The sequence below is a fragment of the Myotis daubentonii genome, chromosome 3 (assembly GCF_963259705.1).
Source record: "Myotis daubentonii chromosome 3, mMyoDau2.1, whole genome shotgun sequence".
NCBI lineage: Eukaryota > Metazoa > Chordata > Mammalia > Chiroptera > Vespertilionidae > Myotis > Myotis daubentonii.
Genome location: NC_081842.1, coordinates 116481603 through 116493987, shown reverse-complemented (window position 1 = coordinate 116493987; position 12385 = coordinate 116481603).

The following is a 12385-nucleotide window of genomic DNA, read 5'->3' as shown; positions in this document are numbered from 1 at the left end:
CTCTTCTAGGGGATGAACCCACAGACCCTTGCTTATACACACACACACACACACACACACACATATATATATATATATATATATATATATATATATATATATATATATATATATATATATATTTCAGAGAGAAAGGGAGAGGGAGAGAGGGGGAAACATCAATGATGAGAGAGAATCATTGATCCGCTGCCTCCTGCACACCCCACACTGGGAATTGAGCCCACAACCTGAGTATATGCCCTCACCAGGAATCGAACTATGACCTCCTGGTCAATGCTCAATCACTGAGCCACATGGGCTGGGCTCAATCTGGATTCTTTTATTTATTTATTTGTTTATTTATTTATTTATTTATTTTTATTGCTTAAAGTATTACAAAGGGTATTACATATTCAATCTGGATTCTTGATGGAGCTCTTTTTGTGCCTCTCTCAGTTTGAAAAAAGAAAAAAAAATCCCTAAAGGAGCTGTCAGTGATGAGCTGAGATGGTCAGCACCAGCTTGTTCCACCAGGTGTTTGGAGAAGCTGTCAGGCCAGAAAGGGACAGGCAGCGGTGGGCACAGCACGCCAACTCTCAGAGAAGTTTGCTGAGGTAAAAGGCAAGTTTCAGAATGCTGCATAAAGAATGGCGCCATTTATGTAAAATACAACAACAAAACAAACACTTTTAAGTAGTTAAATGTGCAGATAGGGTGTACAATTCCAAAAGGGCTGACGGACACACATCACATGCTCACAGAGATTATCTCTAGGAGATGATCAAAAGATGCTATTCTTACCTGCCATGCTTTAAAATTTGTAGGAAATGTAGCCATGTGTTGCAATATTCAAAATTAACTTAGATAAAGTAAGCTAGACCATGGGCTTGGGGATCCAAATGACCTCTTTTGTGTTACAGGTCAGCTACATACTATATCTTTGGGCAAGTTAACCTTTTTGTGTCTTAATTTCCTCATGTGTGAAATGAGTTAAAATTTAATTCAGTTAATGTCCAGAGATTGAGAGTGTTATGTAAAGTGACTGGTACCTTGCCGGTAGCCTGCAGGCAGTAACTGTTCCTACTGCTGAGACTTCAGCACAACTTCCCGTCCTTTTGGAGACAGAATGAGTGACGGGACTTCTGCCTGTGAGCAATACAAACTGTAAAGCCCCGTGACTAACGACGTTTTAGTGGAGAAACGCCCGCCTTGGCCCTGTGAAGGGTTTCCCCATCTCTCTATGCCCAGCTGTCTTCGGGAGGACGCGGTGTCCTGCTGGGATGTGCCGGGGTCCAACCCCAGCGGGTCCAGGGGTCCCCAAAGGCGTGGACGGAGTCGGCGAAGAAGGAATGACACGGAGACAGTGTTCAGTTGATCAGCAGCCTAGCCAGGATCTCCAGCCAAGTTCTGGTCTGGATCTCCAGAGAGGTTCTGCTTTGGATCTCCAGCCAGGTTCTGTAGCCATGTTCTCTTGCTAGGTTCTCCAGCCAGGTTCTGTCCAGGTTCTCCAGGCAGGTCCAGTCACCAGGTTCTAGTCAGGTTCTCTTGCCATGTTGTATAGTCAGGTTCAGTCCAGGATCTTTTGCCATGTTCTCTCGCTAGGTTCTGTCTCTAGGTTCTAAGGCCAGTTTCTGTCCAAGATCTTTTGCCATGTTCTCTCCAGCGAAGTTCTTCTGTCTCTAGAGAACGTTCTGTGTAGGTTCTGTGCCTAGGTTCTGAGTGTAGGTTCTGTGTTCTGAGTTCTGTCTCTTTCTGTCTTGTTACATCTGTATTTATACCAGCTGATTCAATCCTATCAATCTCTATTACAAAGGTTAGGGCGTTTCTTATCTCCATTCCAGGGAGAAAAGATTATGTAGCTTAAGCATGATTGTTTGTAGTTAAAGTGATTAATTACCCGCCTGGCACTTAGTTAAGAGGTTTTATTCCCTCCCAAACTTCAGGGGAAAATCCCTACCTGGGGATTCAACCTTTCTTGGAGAGGTGACCTTGGTTAAAACACAGCGCCAAGAAGGTGAGCAAACATATTAAGAACCGTATGCTATATATGCCAGGTCCCTTGAAACAGGAAGGATGGACCGGCCCCCGGCAGGGATGCTAAGCACAGCGCACTGCCGCCTTCTGGACTTGGTGGTCGTGGGCAGCTCCGCATCCACCAGGTGAAACATTCCTGAGAGGAGAGGAACTGATGCTCCTGATGCCCCGTGAACGCGGCTGTGTGGCAGCCTAGGAACTGTCCGCAGGCTGAAGAAGATCCTGAAAGTAACTCCTGTGGCTTAGACAGGAAGGCGTGGGGCTCCCATGCTATTTCTAGACCGAGTGCTCCATGCATTGCAGTGGACCAGCAAGGGCCTCCGGGCACTGTGGCCGGCACCGGGGGTGGTCTTGGAGACCCTGGCCCCGCACTTGTTGTTTCACTGTGATATCCAACACGCTGAACAAGGCCGTGCTGCCGTTCTTACCCGGTTCACTGAAACCTCCGCTGTCTGTGTAATGCAGTCTCCACAATGCCACCAGTTTCCATTTTGAAAGCAAATACCTGGTAACCACCTTCTTAAAATCATGCAGTAGCTTCTATTAGAAGAACATTTGAGGGATGTCTTCACATCCTGACCTTCTTGCCCTAAAGAACGCTACTCCACATGCACCAGCCACAGCAGCCAAGCTTGTATTGGTCGATCTTACTGGCCTGGGCAGATTTGGGCATCTGACACAGCTTCACCCTTGTGGAGGTGAGATGCAGAAACGCTAGTCCTAGGTGGTTGCTGGAACTGAAGCAAGTACAACTGGAACACGGAAACCACAAGTGTTACATAGACAGGCAGAGGTGAGAGAGAGGTTGAGCTCTGGTCCCTCACAGCCATCTCATTCTCAGTCCAGGCCCCTTGGAGAGCCAGCTGTGTTCCTGTTCTTGGATTCTAGGCCATTTTCCTGTATCGACATGGTAAATCTTCCATCCCTACCCTTATTTTATTTTTTCTTTAGCTAATTTATGTGAGATTTGTTACATTTACACAAAAGAGCTAAGACTAAGACAGTCTTTAGGATGAAATTCAAACACCTTTTAATCAACTGCAGTGTTATGACAGTAGCTTACTATCACCTACATTTTACCTCTGACCTCTCTTGTCTGCACCATAAGTAATTCAGCTCTCATGAGTCACCTTCCCTTACTTGGGTCCTTTAAATCTCAGCTCCTTCAGAAAAGAGACCCTGATATCTTCCCCACCTGAGGTACTCCTTTCCTGTATGCTTGTTATACTGAAACTGTGTCTAGTGGTGACTTGTCCCTCCTTTACTAGACTTTATGAACATCAAGACTAGGTCTTTTTTTAAAATTTCTTTATTAAGTTATTACATATGTGTCCTTATCCTCACATTACCCCCCACCCCCCCACACTCATGCCCTCACCCGCCTGTTGTCTGTGCCAATTGGTTAGCCCTATTGCTTGCATATAAGTCCTTTGGTTGATCTCTCCCCCTTACTCCCATCCTCCCTAACTTCCCTCTGAGATTTGACAGTCTGATCGATGCTTCTCTGTCTCTGGATCTGTTTTTGTTCATCAGTTTATGTTGTTCATTATATTCCATAAATGAGTGAGAGCATGTGATATTTATCTTTCTCTGACTGGCTTATTTCACTTAGCATAATGCTCCCCAGTTCCATCCATGCTGTTGCAAACGGTAAGAACTCCTTTTTTACCACAGCATAGTATTCCTTTGTGTAGATGTACCACAGTTTTTTAATCCACTCATCTACTGATGGGCACTTAGGCTGTTTCCAAATCTTAGCTATGGTAAATAGTACTGCTATGAACATAGGGGTGCATATATCCTTTCTGATTGGTGTTTCTTGGGATATATTCCTAGAAGTGGGATCACTGGGTCAAATGGGAGTTCCATTTTTAGTTTTTTGAGGAAACTCCATATGTCTTCCACAGGGGCTGCACCAGTCTGCATTCCCACCAGCAGTGCACGAGGGTTCCTTTTTCTCTGCATCCTCCCCAGCACTTGTCGTTTGTTGATTTGTTGATGATAGCCATTCCGACAGGTGTGAGATGGTACCTCATTGTTGTTTTGATTTGCATCTCTCGGATGATTAGTGACTTTGAGCATGTTTTCATATGTCTTTTTGCCTTTCTTCTGTCTTCTTTCGAAAAGTATCTATTTAGCTCCGTTGCCCGTTTTTTGATTGGGTTGTTTATCTTCCTTTTGTTAAGTTGTATGAGTTCCCTGTAAATGTTTGAGATTAAACCTTTATCAGTGATAACATTTGCTAATATGTTCTCCCATGCAGTGGGCTTTCTTGTTGTTTTGTTGTTGATGGTTTCCTTTGCTGTGCAGAAGCTTTTTATTTTGATGTAGTCCCATTTGTTTATTTTCTTTTTAGTTTCCATTGCCCTAGGAGCAGTATCAGTGAAGAAAATGCTTCAGCATATGTCTGAGATTTTGTTGCCTGTGGATTCCTCTGGTATTTTTATGGTTTCCAGTCTTATGTTTAAGTCCTTTATCCATTTTGAGTTTATTTTTGTGTATGGTGTAAGTTGGTGGTCTAGTTTCATTTTTTTGCATCTATCTGTTCAATTTTCTCAAAACCATTTATTGAAGAGGCTGTCTTGACTTCATTGTATGTTCATGCCTCCTTTGTCAAATATTAATTGAGCATAGTGGTTTGGATCAATTTCTGGGTTCTCTATTCTATTCCATTGATCTATATGTCTGTTCTTGTGCCAGTACCAGGCTATTTTGGGAACAGTGGCTTTGTAATATAGCTTGATATCTGGTATTGAGATCCCACCTACTTTGTTCTTCTTTTTCAGGATTGCTGCAGCTATTTGGGGTCTTTTTTTTTAATTCCAGATGAATTTTTGGAAAGTTCGTTCTAGGTCTGTGAAATATGCCATTGAAGACTAGGTCTTATTCATATTTCTTATTCATAACCTCTTTTCTTATGAATTCTTATTCATTTCTTATGAATTCTTATTCATAACCTCTCTGCTTGTGCTAAGCTCTTAAAAGAGCAATAAATGCCCTGCCTAGTGTGACTCAGTTGGTTGGGCATAATCCTGTGTACCGAAGTGTTGCTGGTTCAATTCCCAGTCAGAGCACATGCCTGGGTTGCAGGCTCGATCCCTAGTGGGGGGCGTGCAGGAGGCAGCTGATTGATTTTTCTCTTTCACATGTTTATTTCTCTCTCCCTTCCTCTCACTCAAAATAAAAAAAAAGATAGCAATAAATAACAAATGGAATGAAAGCATAAATGAGACAATGTTGATGTGAAAACTAGATTATAAAACCTAAACCTTATAGTATAGCAAAGCAGTTAAGAGTATTTATTTAGATCAGACTTGTGCATTGGTGGGGCTTGTACCAGTATATGTGACAGGGTCCTGAGGATCAGAGATAATCAATATAAGCCATTTACAACACTGGCCTGGGATAGTAAACACTCAAGAGGCATTTAATAATCAGTAGATATATACTATTTATTGGTTCTATATTTAGGGACTTTGTGAAAGATGGCTAAAGCTCCTACAACTGTAGGAATCACACTCCACCAAAGCACTGAGAAAAAATTCTAAAGGCAACCATTTCCCAAATGAAGGAGTTTAACTGGAATTACTCTTTTATGAATTGTTTGCAAGCATATGATAGTGCTCTCTGGTTAATATTAGGCCTTCTCTTATGTAAAAACTACATGGACTGCTCAGCTGGTGTGGCTCAGTGGTTGAGTGTCGACCTATGAACCAGGAGGTCACGGTTAGATTCCTGGCCAGGGCACATGCCTGGGTTGTGGTTGTGGGCTCAATCCCGAGTGTGGGGCGTGCAGGAGGCAGCTGATCAATGATTCTCTCATCATTGATGTTTCTATCTCTCACTCTCACTCTCCCTCCCTCTCTGAAATTGAGAGGGTTAACTTGAAACACAGGCAGATAAGGCAGGGGTCCAGTGGGAAACAAAGGCAGGTGGAACATAGGTGGGGCAGACATGGCAGTTTGAGCAAGCCTAACCACAGGAACCAACCATGCTGAAATAATAAAATGTTTCTGGACTCAAAGCGAGAGGCAAGGGGAACCAAGGGAGGGCCTGCAACAATAAGGTGTACTGATACATAGAAACAGAGAAAATTCAGCATAGGAACAGAGAAAGGACACATAGAAACAGGGAAAGTTCAGGTCTGTTGCTGAGCAAGAACAATTGAGGGAGTCAATCCGTGACGACACAGATAGATATAGAAGCAGGCTTGTAGCAAATATATATACCTGGACTACAGGGCTTCACTGAGCAATCCATTATTGGGCCCCCTCCCCGTGTGGGGAGTCTGATCTGTTTGTAATAAATTTTCTACACTTTTGCTTAAATCTTCTGGTCCGAGGAGCACCACGAGACACGACCCCAAGAAAAACCTTAGGCTCACCATTCCGGTTATCAACTTTGGGGCTCGGTCCAGGACCCAACCACTCCACATCAAACAGCGAGCCTATGGACCCTATCGCTTCTTTTGATGTTTCCTTTGTAATTTTGGAGGCGTTGCTGGGTGCCTGTCAGCCACTTAAGCAGGCTGCCATCTCCAGCAGACATTTTTCTCTTTCACGTTCCAAAAGCGGTCTCCAGCCTTTTCAGCAGTTAAAAGCCATTAGGGCAGCTGCCGCAAAAAAAGTCTCCCATGAAAGGATGAACTGGTTGTTGGACCAGAAAGCAATAGGCTTCCCACCAGTTGCAAGACAAAGTCCAACCAACGATTAAATGAGTGCTTGGGTCCTTACGCAGGCTCTGAAGATCAAAGAGGCAAATTCCTCCCTCTGGTTCAAGAATCTCAAATGTCCTTAACGTAAGTAAGGACCTCGCAGAGGTGTCTGGGGGTGAATCCTAAGACATGCAGAGACCTCATAGGGTCTCCAGAATCCTACCTAATAAAAGAGAAACATGGTAATTAGCGTACGACCCCTACCCTTCCCATTGGCTAATCAGTGAGATATGCAAATTAACTGCCAGCCAAGATGGCGGCCGGCAGCCAGGCAGCTTGAAACTAACATGAGGCTTGCTTGCTTCAGTGACAGAGGACTCCAACATTCCCCGCCTGCCTTGCCGGCCTCTGAGCTTGCAGTTTAAGAAAGATTGTAACAAATATAGAACCTAAACAAAACCCCAGAAACCTGCTTTCAGCGAGCCCAGGATCTCAGAGCTGGAGTTATACATTGTTTCGATTATAGGACCGAAAAAAACCAGATACCTGCTTTCAGCAGCAGAGGCCTCAGAGCTGGAGCCAGAGCTAAAGCTGGCCCAGAATAAGAAAGAAAAAAAGAAAAAAAGGAGCAGTTGGGAGCTTCAGTCGGCCTGAAAACAGCCCTCAGCCCCTCACCCAGACTGGCCAGGCACCCCAGTGGGGACCCCCACCCTGATCCAGGACACCCTTTAGGGCAAACCAGCCAGCCCCATCCATGCACCAGGCCTCTATCCTATATAGTAAAAGGGTAATATGCCTTCCAGCACCGGGATCAGCGGAGCTGCGAGGCCTCCCAGCACCGGGATCAGCGGAGCCGAGAGGCCTCCCAGCACCGGGATCAGCGTGACAGGGGGCAGCGCCCAAACCCCCTGATCACCCTGCGGCTCTGTGTGTGACAGGGGGCGGGGCCACAACCTCCCTATCCGCCCTGCTCTGTTTGTGACAGGGGAAGGCGCCCCAACCCCCTGATCAGCCCTGCTCTGTGCCTGATAGGGGGGAGCTCCCTAACCCCCTGATTGCCCTGCGGCTCTGTGTGTGACAGGGTGCGGCGCCTCAACCCTCTGATCAGCCCTGCTCTGTGTGTGGCAGGGTGCGGCGCCCCAACGCCTCACCCCCCCACAGGCACTGCTCTGTGTGTGACGGGGTAGCCATAACCTCCCCATCAGCCCTGCCCTGAGTGTGACAGTGGCAGCGCCCCAACCCCTTGATTGGCCCTGCTCTGTGGGTGATAGAGGGCGGTGCCCCAACCCCCTGATCTGCCCTGCCCTGAGAGTGACAGGGGGCGGTGCCCCAACTCCCCTATCGGCCCTACTCTGTGAGTGACAGGGGGGAGCTCCTCACCCCCTGATCGGTCCTGCTCTGTGCATGACAGAGGGGAGCTCCCCAACCCCCTGATTGACCCTGCTCTGTGCGTGACAGGGTATGGAGCCCCAACCCCCCTGATGGGCCCTGCTCTGTGCGTGACAGGGGCAGCACCCCAACCCCCTGATTGGCCCTGCTCTGTGCATGACAGGGGGTGGCGCCGCAACCTCCCCATCAACCCTGCCTTGAGTGTGACAGGGGGCGGTGCCCCAACTCCCCAATTGGTCCTGCTCTGAGCCCGACCAGGGGCTGCACCTAGGGATTGGGCCTACCCTCTGCCACCTGGGAGCAGGCCTAAGCCAGCAGGGCGTTATCTCCCGAGGGGTCCCAGACTGCGAGAGGGCACAGGCCGGGCTGAGGGACTCCCCCCCCCCCCCCAGTGCACAAATTTTTGTGCACTGGGCCTCTAGTCTATAATAATAAAAGTGTAATATGCAAATGAACTGAACGACTGAGCAACAGAACGACTGAACAGCAGAACGACCGTCCAGATGACCTTCCGGGCGACCATGCTATGACATCCACTGGCACCAGGCCAGCCAAGGCGGGTGTGATACAGCAGCGCTGTGGTGGGTAGTCTGGGCCTCCCTCTGTGGGAACCATCCATCATGGAGCCCCAGTCAGGTGGCAGGGCCTGCTTCATTGGGGTTGCCCATTGCAGGGCTCCCAGATTGTGAGAGAGCACAGGCGGGTCTGAGGGAGCCCCCCACCCCACCCCCCAGTGCATGAATCTCATGCAACAGGCCTCTAGTACAACTATAATTAAACTCTGACTCATCCAGGGAGTGTACTAAAGAGCTGGTCATTCAGCACTCTAGGTCCTCACGGCTGTTTTAGACAGCCGGAGAGAGAAACTAAGGCATGTAAAAGGAGGGAAATGACCAGAAGTTTCACCGCCTCTGGGAGTTCCCTCCACAAACAGCATACTTGGACCCACTACATACAGCCCAACCCTGGCCTGTTCCCTTCTTAGGATTTCTGTTGCCAGAGATCTGCTCAAACTTTCCTGCCTTTTTACTCCTCTTGCCTGAGGTTGGGGGTAGAGGGATGCTAAGATCTTCAGATCCTGCCTCAGGCTGGCTGATCTGCCCATCGTGGTGTCCCTATCACAGATGGACCCAGCCATGCGTGAGCGGAGGATTCCCTCATCCCCTCAATGCCTCCTTGGACCTGACCCCCAGACCTGATTTTGTCCAGCTTCTTGCAGTGGCCTTGTGAGGATCAGAGGGCATGTTAGGGGAGCCAGGGAAGGAATATCCTTGCCTGAGGGACAGAGCCTACCCCTAGTGTTCACACCAGGACATGTGCTGGCGAGCATTTAAAGTAAGATGGGGAGGTAGATCAGGGCATTTTCCATACCTTAGTGCATTAGACCACCAGACAGAATGGAGGACCACGGTTCGGGTTTACAACCGTGCTTGAGGCCCTTCACTTTCTACAGTGCTCCCCGGTGGTTCCTAGGACCTCAGAAATGTGACTACCTGGTAAAAAACTCTAGTCTGGCTACCTTTAAAGGTACAAGCTTCTGGGAAAAACTTAGCTATGTGTGCAGGTCAAATTAATTCATTACAGCTTTGATTGCTAGATCACCTTTTATCTTTGTTGCATAAAGTCTGTAAAGTAGATTTGGAGCTGTTATAATAATGTCTTATGCTTAATTGAGAATGTGCTTGGAAACTAGGTATGTTTAAAATATGTTCATAAGGGTCAGTCTAAGGAATGCTGGTTGTTTGCTTTTCTTGGTTATTGAGGATTGAGGCTCCTAAGAATTATTAATTAGAAATTATGTGATTTTGGTAATAAAAGGCATGGTGCATAGAGATGCATTTTGAAAACTAGTTATTCCTAAAAGTTGTACAAAGGTTTATGAAAATTATAGGAGATTTATAAGGAAAAATGTTAAAAGGAAATCAAAACCAAACCAAACAATATGGGCAATTTACAGCCAGCTTGTAACTAACAAACCATTACCTTCCCCAGCAAAGGACACAGAGCAAATGGTTAAAAACAAAAAGCAAAAACAAAACAACTCATACAGAAAGGGAGGAGGGAAGGGGGAAAGGAAAAAAGGGCTGTTTTATTCCCTAGGCAGAGAGGCTGGCAGTCTCACGGCTTGGCAAGGTAAAGTTGCCAGGTGCTTCTAATGATTTCTGGAAAGACTACAACAAAGTAACAGGGAATCTTAAGAATTAATCTGTACCAGAATACTCAACAGAGCAATTTTAAGACCTGCAGACAGGAGGGTATATGATGCCTTGGACCCCCACCCAGCCTGCTCTTTGGATTGGCTGGTGGCCCATCTATACTTCATGAGCCAGATGTATAGGTTTACTTACTTTGCTTTTTCAATAAAGATACATACTTAGATACAATACAGTCAAGGTCTCACATATAAATTCACTTATATGAGAAGACAAAATTAAGGTTTTGTGACTTTGTTAAAAGTATTCCTAATTTGGGGGCTTTGTTTTTCAGATACAAGAAAACAAAACAATTTGGTAAATTATATATTTTTCTCCCTACCTAATCCCTCCAGATTTTGGCAATCCATAATAAATAGGTCATAGCAATGTGTTTCTTTGCATGAATTCAGTAAGACCAGTTTCCAATAATAGTTTTATCAACCAAGACTTTGACTGGAGTGTCATGTCTTAGAGAGACATGCCTGGACTCTGAATGTCACAACTTGAAGCCAATGTGAGCACCTTAGAGAACAGCCTGGTGCCCCGCTTGGTCACGTGATTCATGGCAGTCTTTCCAGATAAGAAATGAAGGTTGCTTTCCTGAGAGATAGCATGGAAGGACCTCAAGACACCTGTGGAGACTTCAATTCAGGGAATGCACCCCGAATCTGCAGGTATTACAGGCAAGCCTGGTGGCAGAAATAATGTTTCTGGACTAAAGAGGGAGGCATGGGAAAACAAGGGAGGGCCTGCAGCAACAGGCATACAAATGCATAGAAACAGAGAAACAACACATAGAAGCAGGGGAAGTTCAGGTCCGTTGCTGGACAAGAACAATTGAGGAAATCAATCAGGTGACATGGAAAGATATAGAAAAAAGCTTGTAGCAAATACATACCCCTGGACTACAAAGCTTTAGCAGGCAGCCCATTAGGCCCCCTCCCTCCCCTTGAGGGGAGTCTGAATCTGCTTGTAATAAATTTTTCACACTTTGCTTGCTTAAATCTTCTGGTCTGAGGAGCTCATTCTTTGGCATCATGAGACATGACCCAGGGGAAAAACTGTGGCTCACCCATTCCAGTTACGAAAAAATCAATAATAAAAATATATTTAAAAACAAAAACAAAAACAAAACAACACCCCCCCCCAAAAAAAACACACACACACACACACACACACACACACACACACACAACAAACAAAACCCTACATAGACTAACTGTGGGTCCAGGATATGGTGGTTGTTTTTGTTTGCCTTTAGGAGGTTGGCATTTCCTTATCAACCCACATCCCAGGAGGAGCAGCCCCTGAAGGTTACCTGCCCACCCACCCACACTACAGATGCGTGAGCCAAGACCCCATGGAGGGAAGACAGAGTTAACTGGAAGGTAACACCGAGTTCTGTTTCTTAGAAGCTTCGTTGTACTTCCTGGATTGGATTTTGATATTACCCCATATTCTTACAACTTTCCCTTTCTTATGATGGTTTGAATGGGTTTTGGTTTTAGTTTTGCTTCGCCATGATTAAGGGAGCCAAATGTGCTCTAGATTGGGGTGAAGAGGGCTGGTGACTGAGGCTCTCAGTGTGGGAAGCTGGCAGTCTGGGAATGCAGCAGAAAAGCAGCAAGCTGAGATTCCACTGGTGGTCCCAGGCCACATGCCTCTCTGGATCAAGGTGGCCAAACACATCAGAATGTGACTCCTTGGGGTTCTTAAGTACAATCTTAGAAACAGCCTCAGATTTATAGGGCAGAGCTGGAAGCAGATGTAGCAGGAAGAGACTTTCTTCCCTCCTTAACCCCTTCACACCCACCCCTACCATGGAGATTTTGGTAAAATTATGCATAAGAGTTCTAGTGTGAGACACGGCCATTATTAACAAGACGTTAGTCTTGTAGATTCCCTGGTCTTATGAGTAGGAATTAAAGCCTCCCTCTATGTGGCTTGGTAAGAACCTTCCCCTACATGTAGAAAAGATAAGATGGGATCATGTCAGGAAAAACAATGACAGAAAGGGAAGAGGCTCCTAGATGCTCAGGGAAGCAGGGGGCTCTGTATGAGCTAGACCAGGGGTCCTCAAACTTTTTAAACAGGGGGCCAGTTCACTGTCCCTCAGACCGTTGGAGGGCCGGAC